At 40.9% G+C, this 17,347-nt stretch overlaps 1 pseudogene; it reads right to left on the reverse strand.

The window, feature by feature from the left end:
* Nucleotides 1-536: 536 nt before the first annotated feature.
* Nucleotides 537-17,347, reverse strand: part of LOC114025290 — a 31,217-nt pseudogene continuing 14,406 nt past the window's right edge.

Raw genomic sequence — 17,347 nt, forward strand, 5'->3', positions numbered from 1 at the left:
CCTGGGCCTCAGTTTCTTTCTCTGTAAAATGAGAGGGCAGGCAGAACTAGAAAGCCTCTAAGGTATCTTCTAAGTTTAGATCTAGTATTCTCTGTATGACCTTGGCTAAGTCACTTCCCTTTCTTTGCCCTTAGTTTCTTCCTTTGTAAATTTGTTTCAGAGACCCAGTTGCTTTTATTAGCAAAACATTATGAGAACTTTGAATCAAGACAACTAGAAAAAATGCAATTGTACTCTTTATAAGTGGACAATTTAAACTCAGGCTCTGTTGCCATGGAAATTGGAACTAGCTTCTCTATGATTGAATTTTTGACATTATAGACTTAAAGGGCAATGACCAGTCCACTGGGTTTTCTCCTGCTACATTCTATTAACTGCATGTTTATAATTTAAAACAGAATTCTATTTCAATGGAGAGCCATGGTTTAAACCTATCTTGTTTCTTTTCAATGACTCTAGCCTGACCTTTGTCAGGAAAGTTACCTCCATGCTCTTTCTTTCTCTAGCAAAACCATGTATTGTGGCAAGGAACTCTTTCAATTTCTTAGTATTGACAGTGTTAAGACTTGGTAAGTTTTAAGGAAACTACAGCATAAGAATTTCAGTGATAATAGGACCCTAGATGCTGTCCAGAACTGGATGTTGCTATCTCTTGTTCCTGTGATGATAATTGTGTCATGTGGGAAAAAATGTTCAGTGAAGACCATTGATCATAATGCAACTGGAGCAAATACAACTGGAGTTCTCGGTTCCAAAGTCCAAATCCTGAGCAGTCTATCTGTAACAAGGTATAAGTTTTCAGGGAAGAATTGTATTGCTGTCATGGATAACACCAGTATTATTCATTGGAGAATCTAAAACATACTGAAGTGTCCTCAGTTTCTCTCCAGTCTAGAAATCCCAGATGATCACATTGATGTCATAGGAAGCTGTGAAAAGTAGTGCTGATTCAAGTGAAAAGTCAAGAGAAACAACATTGCTCTGATGTCCCTCTAACTTCCCAATTAATGTGCAGGGCCTCGTGTTCCACAGAAGAACAGACCTTTCCAGCTGCAGAACACAGCATGCTGCAGTAGAGGGAGATGGGACAGCAGTAAACTCACTGCAGAAGTCTAGACAACACCTGAATCTGGTTACCATCCTCATTTAGGTTTTCAATTTGAAGAGTGTTATCCCATAACACAGAGACAAAAATCAAATTTCCACCGGGTACAAAGCTCAGCTGTCTTACCATCATGGAGGCCAGACAGATTGTTTGCACCTGTCACATTTTGATCTACCCAACACTGAGTCCTGTAGCAAAAGTGAGGCAAGAGAACGACAGTATTTGGGGAGTGTGTCATGCCCAGAACTCCCTACCAGGTAGTGATGGCCATGAGCCAAATGGCAAACCCCAGACAATCTGACCATAGTCCACCATCTTTGCCTTCAGCCTGCCTTGTCCTTTGGAATCTATTTTGCTCCTCCAGCTTTTGGGTTCAAACCTTGGAGATGAACTGTTCCTGAAGTGGCCCTAAAATGAGCTTGACTAAATATAATGTCTTTGAGACCATTCAAAACAGGAACCATTGGGGGAAAGACAACACTCCAAATCTCATAACTTGGTTTCTTTTTAAAATTACAACTTGGTTTCCAATCAAATCCTCTAGAATCAGGGTTCTTATTGTAGGGTACATGAACTAGATTTTTAAATTTAAATACTTTGTAATTCATTTTATACAAATTATTAAAAAGGGTTTATAGCCTTCATCAGACTGCCAAAGCGGTCCATGGCACCAAAAAGGTTAAGAGTCTCTGATCTATAGAATCTGACACATGTATAATTTAAGGCCATTCTCTACATTTAAATATTAGGCTTTGCCAGGCACAGTCCCATCTTTCTGCATGCTCCATCCCTCCAAAGGCAATATTCCTTCAGGTCAAATCAACCCCAACCTTTCCTGTCTATCTCTTTTCTTCTGCCACTGGGTCCTCATAGAAGATTGGAATTAAAAAGATTACATTACTGTTTAATTTTCAGCAATGTGTATTTCCATCCCCAGAGGGCAAGGCAGGCCAGCCAGAGCCTTGCTTGAGGATTTCATTTCCTTAATCACCCTTTGGCATTTGGCTACTTGAAGCTTTTTGGATGAGTATACAAACAGGAAACTTTGAAAAATGTGGGTCAGGGCTGGGCCCATCAGGAGGTTTCTTGCAGTGCCAAGTTTCCAGTCCTCAGATAGCTGCTCCTATGAAAGTCGCATGCCTCTAATTGGAATGATTAAAGTCTCCCCAGGAAAAGTCATGCGACTCAGAACTAGTAAGGACCTCAAGACAAGCCAGCATTGCCAATATGTAAAACCCCCGAGTACTTCTGTTTGAAGATCTCTGACAAACTTGAGGCAGTGATGTTAGTAGAAAGAGTCTCAGATTGGAAGTCTGCGAATCTGGGTTCAAATTCTAGTGGCTCTGCTGTTTTATTACCTTTGTGGCCTTGGGCAAATCACTTTACCTGTCTGGGCCACAGTTTCCCCATACATAAAATAATAGGGTCAGACTAGATGACCTCTAAATTCTCTTCCTGCACTATATCTATGATCTTTTATGCTACAATCCCATGATCCCATGATCTTTATTCCTCCAGAGTCAATTATTCAGGGAACGCTGTTTTCTTTTTTTACAGCAAATTTCTGGCACATTAGGCTCATGTGTCTATGTATAAGCCCCTAAATGTGTTCCCAACCCAGATAGAAATGCTTTGGGGATAGCTTTGGATTTTCAGGGTCTCTTCTTACTATTAAAAGTATAAAGACATTCAAAGGTTGATAGTATCAATTTTTCCCAGCATTACATTGGTGGAGTGGAGAAATATTAGGAAGAGGTGAATTTAAAAAGTTGGTGTTGATGCATCTGTCCTCATTAACTGATTGGTGCCTAGCAAAGTTAATCTGATTTCAAATCCTCATCTAGCCTTCTTTACCTAACTTTCTTAGGTGACACTGCTCCTAGTTTATGTGTCAGTGGGTGACAGATGCCTTCAGAAAGTTTTTCTTTCTTTTCCTTTCCTTTTCTTTCCTTTCCTTTTTCTTCCTTCCATCCAGCTTCCTCCTTGCCTCTTTCTTTGTCTTTCTGTTTTTCCTTTCTCAACATCTATTAGTTGCTGTGTCTGTCTGTCTGTCTGTTGGTCTTTCTCTCTCTTTCTCCCCTCCCCTACCTAGAAATAAGAAAAAAGCCACTATTATCAACTTTGTTCACAAAGAATCGGAGAATTGGATAACTGCAATATAGAAATCTGAGCCAGGTTGGGTCCAGCTTTCCCACAGGACAATTCCCCCTCTAAATTGGGGCCCTGTGGGTGTTAGCTGCTGATTTGTTGTTTTCAAAGCCATTCATCAATGGCTCTGTGCTGCTCTTCCTGCACTTCTAGAAATTGGATCTCATGTGGGTCGGTCTTGCAAAATTATTTCTGAGTCTTCTAGATTGCAAATAACTTGGTTCCCAGCTGCTTTCCAGCAGGAGTCATCAGGCTGCCTCCCTTGCTGTGCTGCTTGGCAGCACTTTTCCCCTTGCCTTGTCATTCAGCTCCTTCCTGTTTGAGTTGTACCTACTTATATCCCCCCTAGACTACTATACTGCACTCCTGCCCCCCTCAAAGCCCTCCACCTTTTTTCTGTCAGGAAGCAAGTAAGTCAGTTTCTAATGGAGGTTGTTTTCCACACAGTTCTCCCAGATTTCACTGATTGACTTTGGAAAGATGGTGGGGTGTGTGTGTGTGTGTGTGTGTTTGTGTTTGTGTGTAGGGCTCCACTACCACCTCTGTGGAGGGATAAAGGGACAGGTTTCTCCCCCCATTTTTACCCTCCACTCCCCTCTTCTCATAAAGGTAAATGGCAAGGGTTTGGTGGTGATAGGTATGGGGAGGGGGGTAGTAACAATAGGATGTTGTGTCCTCTCCTTTCCATAGGTGGCATTCCAAGCAGTTATTTGCCTTTTTCTGGCCAGGGACCACAGACAGCTCCCAATACAGGCTGCCTTTTTGGTTACTGCATCTGCCTGACAACCCCGCCCCCCCAATACATTTTGAGGAAGTGTGGGTACAGTAGAAAGAGTATTGAATTTGGAATCTGCAGACATAGGTTTGAATCTTAGTTACACACCATTTACCCAAAGAGGTATAGTGAAGATCAAGTAAGATAATAGATATATACAGCATAACATCTCATATAAATGTGAAGATGGAGGCAGCTGTAGAATAGTAGAAAGGGCACTGGATTTTGATTTTGGAAGAATGGGGACTGGATATGTCATCTTGTTGGTATTGGAAACTCCCTCTACCATTACAAGTCTGCTCCTTTTCTACAACTAAAACATTAAGTTAAGTGACTTGTCTAGGGTCTATCTACTATGTAATGCTGCCAGTTAGGGACCCTGGGTTAAAGTACTAAATCTATCACATTTGACTTGGGCAAGTGCCTTCTCATCTCTGAGCCTCAGTTTTTTTATCTATGAAATGGAGACAATAGTCTCAGCCTTACCTACTTGCCATGGCTGTGGTGAGTAACAGATGAGATCATGAGTGTAAAGTGCATTGTAACCATGAAGTTCATTCACACGAAGGTCCTTCCAAACTGACTTTCCTGTTTTCCTCATATGCAGAACTCCACCTCCAACCTACTTGCCTTTGCCACAGGCTGTCCTCTGTGGCTGGAAGTCACCTCCCTTGTCATCTCTACCTTTTAGAATCCCTAGTTTCTCAAAGCTCAATTCAAGTACAACTCCTACATGAAGCCTTTCTTGACCCTTCCCCCAGCTTCTAGTCCCCTGCTCAAAAATGGTTTTGGATTTATTTTGCATACATTTCAAATATACTTATATGTGTAGATGTTCTCTCGCTTAAATGAATGTAAGCTCCTAGAGGGCAGGGACGTTTTCATTTCTATCTTTGTTTCTCACTATCTTTGATGCATAATGCCTAGGGGCTAGGAATCTGATGTGACATCAGATGGAAGACTGGGTAGACTGAAATTGACAAAGCCCAGGACCTGACATAAGGGGCAGGATTCTGGATAATTGATAGTCACCTTTCCCATGATCCTGACTGCTGACAGAGCCAAACCTGTTACAATTAGATTTTTTAAAAGACATGTAAATAAGAGGGAATCAAGGGCGGGTAGCAGAGGATGAATACAAAAGTGTGACATGACAGGGTCCTGTAAAAATAATGTCAAGAGTACTAAATCTCAGATTGATCGGAGGCAAGCTAAGGAAACAGAAGGGATCTTTTAGCTACATTGGGGATAAGAAGATATTTATAAATCCTGACTCTGCCATTCAGTGCATTAGCTTTCTGCTTTGTATCTTCTGAAAATTTGATGAGCATGCCATCTATGCTTTAATCTAAGTTAGTGATAAAAATGTTAAACACAGAGCTGAGCACAGATCCCTAGGGTACTGTACTAGATACCTGCTTCCAAACTGTCATTGGACCATTAACAACTAATCTTTGAGTTTAACCATTTAAACAATTTCAAATCCATATAATTGTATTATAATCTATCCTACATTTCTCTATCTTGTACATTTGAATAGGGTAAACACTCAATAAAATCAAGATATTTGATATCTATCAGCTTCATAAGGCTAATTTAGCATTATTTATTCAAAATGAAGCCATTCTGGGCCTTTGTGATCACTGCTTCATTTTCTAACTATTTACTAACCACCCTTTTAATAATACTGTACATTCTAGAATTTTGTTGGAAATTGAGGTAACATTCCCTGGCATATAGTATGCAGACCATTCTCTCTTCTATTTTGAAAACTGGGACCTTTGCCCTTCTTTAATCCTATGTTACCTCTCAAGTTTTCCATGATATTTCAAAGATCACTGATAATGGCTCAGGAGCCACATCTGCCAGTTCTTTTAATGCCTCACATCCTATGATGTAGTCATTTAGTCCTGATGAATTGGAGTCATCAAGACTAGATGAATGTTCTCTTAAGATCTCCCTATTTACACTGGGAATCAACTCTTTTTTTAGTGATTTTTGTTCTGGCTTTTCCAGTCCATTGATAATTTTCCTTGGCAGAGAATATAGAAGCAAAATTAGAATTAAGCCGATTTGTTCCTTCCTGCTTTAGGTGATCATAGCCCAATCTATCCTAAGCAATAGTCCTATTTCTTTTTTGATCCTCTAACCTAATATATTTTAACAATAAAGGACCATTTTTATCACTTTTAGCTTTACTGGATTTATTCTTATAGGACCATACCACACGTTAATATTCGTCCTTTGTTATTTGGCCTTGCTTCTATCTTCTACAAATGCTTTGAGCTCACTCTTCTGACACTCTCTGTCACCTCCTCACTAGAACTGGCAGGCTGGGCCCCAGAGCAAAACTGGATGTAACTCAAAGTTCCTGTACATCCTTTTGCTCACAATCCTTATTTCCCCTTTGTGGGATCCTAGGAAATTCCTCTTAGGTATGGCATAGTTTTCTGCTGGGTTTCTTGTAGAGTCATGAAGCTGCCTCTTCTCAATATTTCTGGTTTATCCTTAGCTACTGATGTAGACACTGCCACCAGTCACTGTTGTTTGGGGACTCTTTTAGGATGCTGATTAAAAGTTCAAATCCAAATCTTCTGGTTAAGAAATTGGGGAGCAGTCAGAGACTCTATTCCCCCATTCCAAGGGATTCCCTCTTGGTGGGGGGGGTTTGGTTTGAACTATTCTCTGTTCTAAGCTGACAGATAATTAGATAATTCAGGGTTTCAAAATGGCTTTCTGTTTTATAGAAGACCAACAGAGTATCACGTGGCATGCATCAGTTTAATGCCTTTGATTGACTGACTGATTCAATGGACATGTTAACACCTGATCATGGCTAGATTATCGTGTTAATTACTTTAACTGGGATGAGGCTATTTATTGATTGGTTAAATTGACCCTTATTTTTATACTTAAAGAAAATCTAAGCTGGGAGAAAATCCTGGGAATGTGGCAGAGTAAGAGGTAACCTAGGACTTAGCTCCTTCCTTACAGTATCAACTTAACAAGAAAAACACTCAACAATGCAACCAAAACAACTATGTCAGGAAGAGGAGAAATGAAAGAAATCACCAAAAGAGAATTCTCACAAAAAATAACTGAAGATAATTTCACTTCTGCTACCTCTCCAAATCTGAAGCATCCCTTTTTATAAGCTTGCAGCCAAGTGGCTCCAGGGAATCAGGCAACTTGCCCTCCCCACCCCCCAGTTTGTACATCCCTTATGGCAATTGCAGTTTTAGGCATCAGTTATTAGAGTTAACCCCTCAGTAGTGTTCTGGGGAATGCCCCATACCAGGGCAAGCATAATGAGACCTATGAACTGAACCAACCACAGAGCTTCAGGTAAAAGAAAAGGTGACAGCTGTGGAGGAGGGTGGAAACCAAGTGGGGAAGGAGTCAAACTGTAGAATTTCCTTGTGCCAGTATCCTGACTGGATCCTTCCCCTGCCCCAGTGGGTTGAGGTCCTGGGAATAAAAAAAAAGTGGTGAAAAATGAACAATAGGCTTAGCTGCCTCAGATCTCTCAGAATCTCCCTGTGGCAGTAAGCTAAATAGCCACTTCTACCTCTTGGGAACCACAAACCTCACCCAACTTGTTTTGCCTGGGGAGAACAAAGTGCAGACAGCAGGGTTTAGTGGAGTACAACATTGTTGGACCTATCTTAAAGCTGTCTAGTAATGAAGGGAAGATATTGACAGTAATAAGCATAATTACAAGAAGGACATCATAAAAACAGTGGAATGACTGGTGAAGATAGATAAAAGCTGACAAAGGAGAAAAAATGATCCAATAACTTAAGGAAGAAACCATTACAATGAACAAGTACTTTGCAACAAAGGAAATTGAGTCAAAAACCTCTAAGGAAGGTGAAACTATTACTATAAATTCTACATGGCCTTCAGAAATGACAATGGAGAAACTCCAAGACTGTCCAGAATAAAAAATTAAGTGAAGCTATCAAACATATAAGTACAGAAATTTGATCTCTCAAGGAAGAAATATGTAAATATAACAAGAACATAGAAAAAAGGGAACAAATGGCATAAACTTCAAAATGATAATCTCTGAATAAAAGAGAGAATAAGAAAATTGGAATGCAAAGGTAAATTAATTGACAAAATTGGAAGAACACAAGAGCTCTACAAAACAATGAAGAATTAAGAACTGAAAATATGGTGTGAGGAAGTATATAAGGATTATAAATCTACCAGTGAAAAATATGATAAAAGTAATCTGAGCATATACTTTAGAACTATTGGAAACAGACAACAAAGTCCAGATCAATAGAATCCAACAGAAAGGAACTCCACGTTTAACTCACCAAGAAACATCATAGTAAAACTTCAGACACATTAAATAGCAAATATTTCAGGCAGTCATGAAAAAAAAATTAATGTTCCAAAGAAAATATATTAGAATAGTCTAAAATTATGTCTCATTTACAAGAAATCACAGGGAAAATTGGAATGAGATTCTCAAAAGTGAAGAAGAGAAGTTTATATTCCCTAAATGATATAACCTACAAAGCTAAGCCTAATTAGAAATGAACAAAAAGGATACTTAACAAAAGGAAAGACTTTGAGTTATTTCCTTAATAAAACTCCATTGTGATATGCAAACTCTCCATAAGATTATAAATTTCAAAGCAGGTGCTAATCTGCCTTGGAGATAAGAATTTCCCTGATGGGTTTTCCCCACATTGATGAAATCATAGTTCTAATCTTCCCCCCTCCTAAAAGAAATCACAAATATCAGGAATTCAAATAAATACTGGAAGATTTGTGTGAACTGATACAGAGAGAAATAAACAGAACCAGAAGAGCAAAATATACCTTTTCTACACTGATGCTAATGAAAGATCACTCAAGGGAATCTATACTGTGAGTAAATGAAAAACCAGGAATGGTCCTGGAGAAGAGATAGTGAAATATACCTTCTTCCTTTTAGTGGAGAGGAAGGAGTATGAGGACCAGCATAATGTTCTACACATTGACATATATGGTCAGTCAGTTAGTAAGTATTTAGTAAGCACCAACTGTATACCAGGCCCTGTGCTAAGCCCAGAGGATACAAAGAAAAGCAAAAAAACAGCCCCAGCTCTCAAGAAGCTCATGGTCTAAGGAGGAGGAGAAGTAAACATGTAAACAACTATGTACAAACAAACTATAGATGGAATAAATTGGGAATAACCAACTAGAGAAGGCACTAGAATTAAAGGAGATTGAGAAAGGCTTCCTGTAGAAGTTGAAATTTGAAGAAAGCCAGGGAAGCCAAGAGGCTGACATGAAGAGGGAGGGAATTGTAGCCATGGGAGACAGCCAGTGAAAATGCCTAGAGTTCGGATCTCTGGAGTTGTATGAAGAACAACAAAGAGGCCAGTGTCACTGGATGGAAGAACACATGGAGGTGAGAAGACTGGAAGTAGAGAAAACATGGTATAAGAAGACTGGAAAGGTAGGAGGGAGACAGTTAATGAAGAAAGAAAAACAAGCACTTCTTAAGTACCTACTGTGTGCCAGACACTGTGCTAAGCACTTTACAAATATTATCCCATTTGATAATATGGGGGCCTTCGAATGCCTCTGTACCAGGTTTGTGATCTCTGAACTTCTCACTTCTTTCTCTCTCTATGCAATTGGTGTGTAGTATATTTTGGCAACGTTAGCCCTTCTGTCTTATCCAAATAACTCTCCACTCCTGGATTTTCTCCCATTTGTGTATTTTCTTAGTATGCAATGCTCCTCAAGCCCCTTCCCCTTTCACTTACCTTGTTTCTTTTGCAAAAGGTTTGCTCTTACATAGCCATTTTCCAAGCAAGGTTCTAATCCCATAAAATCCCATTAACATTTTTGAGTTCAAATTTGACTCCTTGCATTAGGATCCCTAATTCATCTGGCTTGTTATTTACACTTTGGACACAGACATCTGAGGCCTTGCATTTTATTGCTGGCTTATTTCATGGATTGTTTTCTCCTGTGGGCTATCGTGCGCTTAGTCTCCTTCTTACATTTTAGTTTGGTGGCTATACAAAGACAGTTTTTTTCCCTCTTCCTTTCCAGTTTAAAGACCTCTTGATTAGATTTTCGCACTTCCAGACAAATACATATTTACTGGCTCATATTCACTGTGCTCCATCCATGACCAAAAGCCATTTTTTTCCCCTCAACAGGCGTCATGTGGAATTTCTTGGAGCCCATAAATACCCCTTGCTCTCATAGCTATGGTGGCCACTACTTCTCTTGGCCTAGGTATTGTACTCTTTCAACTCCATTTATCCATTAAGAATTTCTTTAGTTCCTTATATTCCCATTTCAACACAGTCTCTCCCATGAAGCTGAGGGGAACATTTGGTCACTGCTTATTCACACTGACTATCAGAAAACTTTCAGAGCTTTCCTAGTCTCATGTCCCATTTCCAATACACAATTTCAGTCTCCCCCACCTCCCCTCCATTACTAGACCATTTCCAGATTCCCTGTGACTCTTATCAATAGTGCGAGCTATTTATTCTGGCTTATTTTACCTCTTCATATCATAATTTCTCAAATTAAGTTATTAAGTCACTACTGAGCACTTACTCTCTGCTTTGTACTATTAGGCACTGTTGGGAGCAGAAGAGAGAAGCAAAGAATGTCAAATCTGGAAGGGACTTTAGAGACCATCTAGCCCAACCCTTTGATTTTATTGAAGTGGAAACTGAGGCCCAGAAAGGAGAACAATATTTGTCCAAGCTTACCTAGGAAGTTTGTGACAAAACTGGATTTTATAAATTCAAAGATGATCAGATAAGGAAGGGACCTTGGGGGTCATCCAGGCCAACCTCCTTGTTTTACCAGAGAAGTGAAAGGGAATCGCCCATGATCTCACAACCAATGAATGGCAGAGCCAGGAGCCGAGCTATAAATTGATTCCTATTTCCCAGTTATATCACATGAAATGGTCCCTGCCCTCAAGCACTTGCAATCTAGTGCAAGAAAGTCCTTGCAAACATTAATCAATGAAAGAGCAGAGCCAGACAGAATCTAATGGAGCAGCAGACTGTGGGCTTCAGGCTACAAGGCACTGTGCGAGCCCAAGGAGGAAGAGACTAATGGGGGCTTGAGAGCTCTGGGAAGGCTGGCTCTCTTCTCTCTTTTAAGTTGATTTCTTCATCTAGCCTCCAGAGCTGTGGCTCTTTGAGAAATATTCTGACCAACTCGGTCTTTCTGACTGGCTCATATATCATCTTTTTGAGAGATGAATGGAGTTTCAGTACTGATAGCCCTGTCCTTGACTGACTCTCTCTCTGTCTCTGTCTCTCTCTCTCCCTCCTCCTCTCCTCTCCTTCTCTCTTTCTCTCTTCTCCTTCTCTCTCTCTCCTCCTCTCTCCCCTTTCTCTCCTTTATCTTTAAATTTCGTTCCCTTTTCAAATCCCCCCTTCTCTATGTCTTCAGTCTCTCTTCTTTTGCTCTCTTTTCCTTTGTTTGTCTCTCTGTTTCTGTTCCTTTTCTCTGTCTCTGCCTATCTCTCTGCCTCTGAGTGTCTCTCTCCCCTTTCCCTCTCTTTAAATCTTCTCCTCTTTTCAAATCTCCCTCTCCTCTTTCCCTTGCTGTCTCTCAGTCTCTCTGTTTCCCTCTTTATCTTTCTGTTTCTCTTTGTGTCTCTTTTTGTTAATCTCTCTGGGAGTCTCTTAACTCTCTCTCTCTCGCTCTCGCTCTCTCTTTCTGTCTCTCTTCCTCTCCTTCTCTCCCTCTCCTTCTCTCCCTTTCTCCCTCTCTCTCTTCCATTTCTGAGCACTTGCATTACTGCATTATATGCTGTGGGCCCAATGAACGTTACCAGGTTCCTTAGTGGAAGGGAAGACTTTGGCCTGGGGTATAATGGCAGTGTATAGACCCAAAAGAGAGAGGAACCTGTGTCAGCTAGATGGGCCAATAAATAGCACTGAACTTATAATCAAGAAGACCTGAGTTCAAATTCTGACTTGGCTACTTACTAGCCACGGGCAAGTCAGTTCAGCTTTCTCAGCCTCAGTTTCATTACCTACAAAATTAAGTTACTAATAGCCCCTATTACCCAGAGTTGTGAGAATCAAATGAGATAATGTTCACGAAGTACTTTGCAAACCTTAAAGCACTAAATAGATGTGAATTGTTATTGTTTGTATTATGGAGTCTAAGTTAATTCAACAAGCATTTCATTCGTTGCTATTGTTGCCATTTAGTTGTGTCTGACCCTTCGTGATCCCATTTGAGGTTTTCTTGGCAAAGATGCAGGAGTGCTTTGCTATTTTGTTCTCCAGTGGATACATTCAGGCAATCAGAGGTTAAGTGACTTGCCCAGAGTCACACAGCTAAGAAGTGTCTGAGGTTGGATTTGAACTCAGTTCCTTCAACTCCAGACCTAGGGCTCTAGCCATTGAGCCATTGACTGCCTCCAGCATTTTATTAGAAGCTACTATAGAGAGTTAGCATGATATAGGAGAAAAAAACATTTAAAGGCAAAAGATCTGATTTTAAGTCTTAGCTCTGTAACTTTTTGACTGTGTGACCTTGGATAGGTCACTTTATTTCTCTGGGTCTCAGTTTCCCCACTATAAAATGAGAATGTTGGTCTCCAAAATCCCTTCTAGCTCTAGAGCAGGGATTCTGGAGTCTGTGAATTGGTGGATTTTTTTCATATTTTTATGACATAACTGTTTTGCTTTATAACCCTGGGCATTTTGATTTATGCATTTACAGACATGATTCTGATAAGTGGTTTGTAGGTTCCACCAATCTGCCAAAAGGGTTCATGATACAAAAAAGGTGAAGAACTCTTACTCTAGAAGTATAATTGGTGGGAGCCAAAATGGCAGAGTAAGAAGTAAGTTACTCTCACCCTCCCTATTGACTTCTGAAAGCCCAGAAAATACTGACCCTGGAAAATCCCTGAGCCAGCAAAAAGACAGGGCACAGCAGTCTTGTAGCCCAGGAAGCTTGGGGGATTAACAGGAAAGGCTCCTCTTGCTGTGAGGGAGGGGGAGCAGTACAGGACTGGGGGTGTCCCAGCAAGCCAGCGGCAAGCCCCACCTCAGCAGGGGGGAGATCCTGGTACCCAGGTTGGTAGAGCAGGTGAGTGCCAACACCAGGATCCTCCTCCCCTGCCGAGAGCCTTAATACAGGCAGGGGAACCGGTAGACACCAGCTTGGAAAACCACCACGGGCGACAGTGTTCTCCAGCAGAGAAATCCAGTTCAATTTCCATGAGGAAATTGAACTAGATGAGCTCTAATGTCCCTTCCAGCTTTAAATTAAAATCCAGTGCTTCAATGCAACTCTGGGAAGAATAACTCCAGGAGGCAAAGCTCCAGGCTGACAGATGTCCACCAGCAGTGAAAATCTCTGTGGAAGACCTGGGTGAGCAGGAGCCAGACATTCAAGTGCAAGGCCCAGGTGAGCAGAAAAGAAGCTTGGGTAAGTGCCCCCTTCGTTCCAGTAGGAGAACTTAACTTTTTTTAAAAGTCAGGAAATAGGCAAACACCATGAACAAAAAGCAGAAATGGAAAATGACCATGGATTTTTATTTTAGCAAGGCAGAAATTCAGAAGAGGACAACATTGTCAATTTACCCACATCTGAAACCTCAAAGGGAACTATGAACTGGTCTCAAGCCCAAAAAATCTTCTTGAAAGAGCTCAAGAAGGATTTAAAAAGAGAGGTAGAAGAATAATTGGGAAAAGAAATGAGAGGTATGCAAGAGAGAGTCAATAGCCTGGAAAAGGTAGAAGTATAATCTTCTCTGTTGACCTGGGAAAGTCACTTAATCTCTGTGGCCTCAGTTTCTTCATCTGTAACATGAGGAAATTGAACTAGATGAGCTCTAATGTCCCTTCCAGCTTTAAAGCTATAATCTATGATCCTTTCAACTCTATTTATTTTTTTTGTTTTCAACATTTACTTCCACAAGATTTTGAGTTCCAAATTTTCACCCCATATCACCCCTCCCCCTGCCCCAAGATGGCATGCATTCTAAATACCCCTTCCCCTAGTCTGCCTTCCCTTCTATCTCTCCCCCCTTCTCTTATCCCCTTCCCCTTCAATTTTCAGGGCAGGATGGATTTCTGTACCCCATTTCCTGTATTTCTTATTTCCCAGTTGCATGTGAAAACATTTTTTTAAACATGTGTTTTTAAAACTTTGGGTTCCAAATTTTCTCCCTTCCTCCCTCCCCACCAACCCACCCTCATTGATAAGGCAAGCAACTCAGTATAGGTTATACATGTGCAGTTATGCAAAACACTTCCAAAGTAGACAGGCCGTGAAAAACTAACTCTATTTCCCTTAATCCTATCCTGCCCCCCCCATTTATTCTATTCTTTCTTTTGACCCTGTCCCTCCTCAGAAGTATTTGCTTCTGATTATTCCCTTTCCCAATCTGCCCTCCTCTCTATCATTCCCCTACTCTCTTGTCCCCTTCCCCCACTATTTTCCTGTAGGGTAAGACAGATTTCCACACCCAACTGAGTGTGTATGTTATTCCCTCCTTAAGTCAAATCCTATGAGAATAAGATTCACCCATTCCCTCTCATCTTCCCCCTTTTCTCCTCCATTGCAAGAGCCTTTTCTTTTCTGTTTTTTTTTTGTAGGATAATTTACCCCGTTCTACCTCTCCCTTTCTCCTTCTCCTAGTATAATCCTCTCTCACCCCTTAATTTCATTCTCCAGATATGACCCCTTCATTTTCATCTCACCCTGTGCCCTCTATCTATCTATATCATCTATATATATATATATATATATGTACATATAATTTTTCCCCTCCAACTACCCTAATACTGACAAAGGTCTCATGAGTTACAAATATCATCTTTCCATGCAGGAATGTAAACAGTTCAACCTTAATAAGTCTCTTATGATTTTCTCTTTCCTGTTTACCTCTTCATGTTCCACTTGAGTCTTGTATTTGAAAATCAAATTTTCTATTCAACTCTGGTCTTTTCATCAAGAATGCTTGAAAGTCCTCTATTTCACTGAATGACCATTTTTTCCCCTGCAGGATTATACTCACTTTTCTTGGGTAGGTGATTCTTGGCTGTAATCCTATCACCTTTGCTCTCCGGAATATTATATTCCATACCCTGTGGTCCCTTAATGTAGAAGCAGCTAAATCTTGTGTTATCCTGATTGTGTTTCCACAATACTTGAATTGTTTCTTTCTGGCTGCTTGTACTATTTTCTCCTTGACCTGGGAACTCTGGAATTTGGCTACAATATTCCTAGGAGTTTTCCTTTGGGGATCTCTTTCAGAAGGAGATTGATGGATTCTTTCAATTTCTATCTTGCCCTCTGGTTCTAAAATATCAGGACAGTTTTCCTGGATAATTTCTTGAAAGATGATGTCTAGGCTTTTTTTTTTGATCATGGCTTTCAGATAGTCCAATAATTTTTAAATTCTCTCTCCTGGATCTATTTTCCAGGTCAGTTGTTTTTCCAATGAGATATTTCACATTGTTTTCTAATTTTTCATTCTTTTGGATTTGTTTTACAGTGACTTGATTTCTCATAAAGTCACTAGCTTCCAATAGCTCTATTCTAATTTTTAAGGAAGTATTTTCTTCAGTAATCTTTTGGACTTCGTTTTCCATTTGGCCAATTTTGCTTCTAGGGCATTCTTCTCCTCATTGGCTTTTTGGACCTCTTTTGCCATTTGGGTTAGGCTATTTATTAAGGTGTTATTTTCTTCAGTATTTTTTGGGGTCTCCTTTAGCAAGCTGTTGAGTTGTCTTTCATGATTTTCTTGCATCACTCTCAGTTTTTCCTCTACTTCTCTTACTTGCTTCTCAAAATCCCTTTTGAGCTCTTCCAAGGCCTGGGACTGATTCATATTTTTCTTGGAGGCCTTGGATGTAGGAGCTTTGGCTTGGTCGTCTTCTTCTGGTTGTATGTTTTGATCTTCTTTGTCACCAAAGTAAGATAATATAGTCTGACTCTTTTTGTGCTGCTTACTCATGATCCCAGCCAATTACTTGAGTTTTAAACTCTTTGTTAAGGTAAGAGTCTGCTTCCAATGTGAAAAGTGTATTGTCCCAAGCTTCAGGGGTTTGTACAGCTGTTTTCAGAGCTACTTCTAGGGACCTGTAAATTTTCAGTTCTTCCAGGGTGGTATGATAAGGGGCGAGGTGTTTCCTCTCCACAGCCACAACAAGCTCCACCGCACCAGCGTTCCTCCTAGCCCCAGGACCGCCCCTTAGAACTGTGACCCAGATCCAAGCACCGGTAAAGCAAGAGATTCCTGCCTCAGCACTGGTAAAGAGATCCTTGTAATCCCCCTCTGATCAGCCATTTGATTCCCCCTCAGTCTGTGGGCTGGAAGCTCAGGAAACAGTCGCTGCCCCGAGGGCATGCTCGGGACTTGTGGCTGAGACCTAGCTCCTCTCTCACCACAGTCACAGACTTTTCCCACTGACCTTTCACGTTGTCTTTGGCGTTCCTGAGTCTGGAAACCGCCACAGCTGCCCGCGATTCAGTCCTCTGAGGCTTGCTCCAGGGTTGCTGCAGCCTGTGCGCCCATGCCGCACTGCGCTCCTCTCCCAGCCCGGCGCGATATACCTTTCTGATCAACCATCCAGGCTGTCTTTGGCTGGAAGTTTGTTTCACTCTATCTTTTTGTGGGTTCTGCTGCTTTAGAATTTGTTTAGAGCCATTTTTTTAGGTATTTGGAGGGCTTTGGGAGAGAGCTCAAGACAGTCACTGCTTTCCCTCTGCCATCTTGGCTCTGCCCCCTCTAATCCTCCTTTCGACTCTAAATCTATGATCCTATATGGCATTCTCCAAGGTGGGAATTACAAAAACAAAAAATGGAACAGCCCTACTCTCAAAGATGTCACTTGCTTGGAGGGGAGGAGATAGGTGACTAACAGATATATACAAAGTAATTTGGGGGTGAACACTTGAGGCATTAGACAGACCTCCATGTAGGAAATGACACCTGAGCTGAGCCTTGAAGGGAATTAGAGATTCAAAGAGGCAGAGGTCAGGAGGATGTGTGTTCCTGGCATGGGCACAGCCTATGCACAGGCATATAGGCAGGAAATAGATAATTGGGTATGGAGAACAGCAAATAGGCCAGTTAGAATGGAATATAGAGTGACTGAAGGCAGTATTATGAAATAAGTCTGGAAAGACAGCTTGGAGCCAAATTGTGATGGAATGCCAGAGGAGTTTGTATTTTATACTAGAGTCAAGAAGGAGCCATTGAAGCTTCTTGAGTAGGAGAGTGGCATGGCTAGAGATGTACGAGATAGCAGGTCATGCCTATAGCTTGTGCTATGGCCGTTCAGAATGGGATGATGCCC

This window comes from Vombatus ursinus, unplaced genomic scaffold (genome assembly GCF_900497805.2).
Source record: "Vombatus ursinus unplaced genomic scaffold, bare-nosed wombat genome assembly UNPS02004596.1, whole genome shotgun sequence".
Taxonomy (NCBI): Eukaryota; Metazoa; Chordata; class Mammalia; order Diprotodontia; family Vombatidae; genus Vombatus; species Vombatus ursinus.